Source organism: Sceloporus undulatus, chromosome 11 (assembly GCF_019175285.1).
Source record: "Sceloporus undulatus isolate JIND9_A2432 ecotype Alabama chromosome 11, SceUnd_v1.1, whole genome shotgun sequence".
NCBI lineage: Eukaryota > Metazoa > Chordata > Lepidosauria > Squamata > Phrynosomatidae > Sceloporus > Sceloporus undulatus.
The window spans coordinates 7,997,418-8,001,760 of record NC_056532.1 but is presented as its reverse complement, the minus strand read 5'-3'; the positions used below and the strand labels follow the sequence as shown (position 1 = coordinate 8,001,760).

The 4,343-nt window shown below is 48.7% G+C and overlaps 1 protein-coding gene across 1 annotated transcript in view; it reads left to right on the top strand.

Annotated features, from left to right (window-relative positions):
* The window catches only part of SHPK (sedoheptulokinase), a 938,822-nt gene that overhangs the window by 603 nt on the left and 933,876 nt on the right, over positions 1-4,343 (top strand). The window lies entirely within an intron of this gene.

The window sequence follows — 4,343 nt, the reverse complement described above, 5'->3', positions numbered from 1 at the left end:
CCGGAAAGAAAGCAACTTTCCATTGCTCTGCCTTTGGGTTCTCTAAGCATCCAAATGTAGAGAAGAGCACCAGCTCTGCCAACCTAGCGCCGCATCATAGATACATAGCCAACCAAAGCTAGCTTTCCCCATTTTCAACGCAAAGGGCGCAGATGTGCGCTTGACCGTTCCGTTCTCCGCTTGCGGTCTTCCATGCAAAACATCTCCTGGGTCTTTTGGGTCTGGATCAATTTGACTTGGCTCTTGGTTGCTGGACACGAAACCAGTGTTTTTTTCTGTACTCGGGGTACAAAATCCAAGGCAAGCTCAAACAGGCGCAGGCAAGGGCGGCTTTTGCAACTCCTCTTCCGTGGCGATGTGAATAATCTGCCCTAGAGCTATGAACTTTCACCGTACAAAGCGTCGGGGTTGGGAGGCAGAGGAATATAAAATACAGATAATCGTTTTATTATACGCTCATGTGAGGGCAAGGGAGAATTTAAAGGACTCGGATCCATATGAGCCCAGACTATATATCTCCTTATATGAGCCTGCCTGAGTCTTAAGCCCTTTCAGAGAGCTTTCCTCTCTATCCCTCTACCTTTTCATGATTCAAAGATATAGCCGTGTCAGTCTGTAGGATCAGTATATGGAGAGATCTTGTAGCACCTTTGAGACTCATCGAAAGAAAAGTTGGCAGCGTGAGTTTTTATAGAACCGGAGACCATTTGGCCAAAGCAGAATAGAGTGGCACTATTACTTTCCTCGCTCTAGATACTATACTCCTATCAATGCAGCCTAGAATCGCGTTGGCTTTTTTGGCGGTCGCATCACAGCATTGACTCCTTTTGTTATTGGATCTTTTGAGTCCCATTTGAGCACTTTGACACCATCTTATCTCACATCGCCTCACTGCTGAGCTTCAAAAAGGACTAAAAATCCCGGTATCCACGCTGACTGGGCATGATGGACGTTACGATACGCAGCGGATCAGACCTTTCCAAGCTTTGGATCGCTGGTTCAGTCTCCTGGGTTGCCTTACTCTGACTAGCTGAGCTCTCCTGCTGCGGCTGTTTTCTCCTCTGCTCCAGCATTTGATAGCTTAAAAAATAAGGCAACCTGGCTCGAACCCAGGGCCTTCTGCCTTCACATGCTCCATCGGCCTCTCCTTCAACCTCGGGCTACAAAACATGAACGCACAAGGCAGGGTCTTGTGATTCCTATCCGGAGCAGCCCTGGAGCGTTTTAAAAGGTATTGTTATCTCCCGATGGATGGAACGTCTTTAGGCCAAAGAGGTTGCCGTCAGATGCTCCTAGGAAGGACAATGAACAAAAGCGCACAACCCAGTTCAGCTGACCGAAACAACACTCTGGACCCTCATTTTTGGGGCTGGCAAGGCGGTGATACGGCAGAAACCAGAGCCTGAATGCTGCAGAACGAATGCACTTTGACACCGCTTTATGCAAAACTGGGGACTTGCAAGTTCGTGGGAGGTTTGGCCACCTCTTCGGTGAGCTCTGGGGCCCACAATGAACTGCAGATCCCAGGATTCCCTTGCATGAAGCCATGGCAGTTAAAGCGGTGTCAAACTGGATTATTTCTGCAATGCGGATGCAGCCCAGGTAGTACTATCCCAGCGTTCAAGACGGCTGGCGTTGAGGGATACTGCTATACAGTTCAGTGGATGCGGCATCCGCTTTGCATGCAAAAAGCCCTGGGGATGCACACTTTAGTTACTCAAGTAAACTTAGGGAACTTAGTTACTTAGAGGAGTTACTTAGGGAAGGAGGAAAGAAGAGCAAGAAAGGATGGGAAGGACGAAAGAATGAGGAGAAGGAAAGGAAGAAACGAGGAAGGAGGCTGAGTTTCCCTTCGCCAGAAATCCTCCAAAATCCAAAATTGTCATGGGCAGCGGAGACGGCGACACCTTTCCTTTCGGCTGGCTCCATGCGCACAAACCTTGCTTTGCGCCCCAAAATGTGCTAATAACGTTGCATAAAAACTGACCTTCAGGCAAGGCGCATACGGCACATAAAGGAATTTCATGTTCAGACTCCCATTTCCAGGATATCGCATTATATATGCAAATAGTCCAGCCGCTGGGAAAATCCCAAATCCTTCCGGTCCCAAGCATTTCGGAGACAGGAGACGCAACCTGTATGGGATTCTGGTAGATATGATCATCACTATTATTATTATTACTGTTATTAAGAATGTGGTGAGGTTTGGAATTGGGGTCTTTCTTTGCAGAGAATCGTTTTTATTAGCGCCACGGAAGAGAACATTTTGGACCCTTTCGTAAATTTGCATGCAGAAACCAAGAAGCTCAGCTTTTGGAGGGGAAAGCGAGCCGCATGCGGAATTCAAGGCTGTGTACTCAGCCATAAAAGGGCTCAGGATGTGATCTTTGGGCTCAAATATGCTCAGACTTTGAAACCTGGCCCTGGAGAAGGATAAGATAGAGGGAATTGTGGAGGACAGCGTGAAATGGATGGGGGGGAAAGGCCCAGAAAATAGCTTAAAAGGTTGAAGGACTAAGCTGGAAGCCATAGAACGGGGAGGAAGAAGCCATTAGACCCAATCCAAGAGCATGGTTTCATTTGGAACATTTGGACAGGGACCAGGAGGCAAAATGGGATCTTTTTAGGGATATAGATATATATATATTAGGGGGGATTTTTGCAGTTGTCCAAAAAAGAGGGAACTTTTCTAGCCTGGGAGAGAAGTTCATTCTTTAACCCTCCTGGGCCTAAAACTCCTGGCGAAACCAGTCCAAACAACAACAAAGACAAATTAACGAAAGTAGTTAATAATAACTAATTAATAATAAAGACAGACAGCCTGGTGCATAGGTTTGAGCACCTGATGATGACTCTGGAGTTGTGGTTGTGCACCTTCATGTCGTTCCCAATTTATGACCTTATCCAGGGGTTTTCTTGACAAGATTGGTTCGGAGGAGGCTTGCCATGGCCTTCCCCTGAGGCTGAGAGAGTGTGACGAGACCAGGGTTCGAATCCTGGCTCAGCCATGGAAACACACTGGGGGACCTTAGGCAAGTCACACTTTCTCAGCCTCAGAAGGAGGTCATGGCCAACCTCCTCTAAACCAGTCTGGGCAAGAAAACCCCCAGGATAAGGTCATCATCAATTGGGAACGACTGTGACAACGCACAACCATGGTTCGATCCCTTGCTTGGCCATGGAGACCCACTGGGTGACTCTGGCTCAGTCACGCTCTCTCAGCCTCACAGGTCAGCCTGGCAAACAAGAACATGCCCCTTCCTGAAGCAACACTTTCCAAAGAAACCCTAGCATGGGATCTCCCACAAGACTGGAAGGCCCACCCCAATTGATAACCAATGACTGATCAATGACTGACCTTAGCATAGGGTCTCCCAAAAGACTGGGAGGCCCACCCCAATTGATCACCAATGACTGGTCAATGACTGGCCCTGGCATAGGGTCTCCCACAAGACTGGGAGGCCCACCCCAATTGATCACCAATGACTGGTCAATGACTGACCCTAGCATAGGGTCTCCCACAATGGAAGGTCCACCCCAATTGATCACCAATGACTGGTCAATGACTGACCCTAGCATAGGGTTTCCCACAATGGAAGGTCCACCCCAATTGATCACCAATGACTGGTCAATGACTGACCCTGGCATAGGGTCTCCCACAATGGAAGGTCCACCCCAATTGATCACCAATGACTGGTCAATGACTGACCCTAGAATAGGGTCTCCCACAATGGAAGGTCCACCCCAATTGATCACCAATGACTGGTCAATGACTGACCCTGGCATAGGGTTTCCCACAATGGAAGGTCCACCCCAATTGATCACCAATCACTGGTCAATGACTGACCCTGGCATAGGGTCTCCCACAATGGAAGGTCCACCCCAATTGATCACCAATGACTGGTCAATGACTGGCCCTGGCATAGGGTCTCCCACAATGGAAGGTCCACCCCAATTGATCACCAATGACTGGTCAAATGACTGACCCTAACATAGGGTCTCCCACAATGGAAGGCCCACCCCAATTGATCACCAATGACTGGTCAATGACTGACCCTAGCATAGGGTCTCCCACAAGACTGGAAGGCCCACCCCAATTGATCACCAATGACTGGTCAATGACTGACCCTAGCATAGGGTCTCCCACAAGACTGGAAGACCCACCCGAATTGATCACCAATGACTGGTCAATGACTGACCCTGGCATAGGGTCTCCCACAAGACTGGAAGACACACCCTAATTGATCACCAATGACTGACCTTAGCATAGAGTCTCCCACAAGACTGGAAGGCCCACCCCAATTGATCACCAATGACTGGTCAATGACTGACCCTAGCATAGG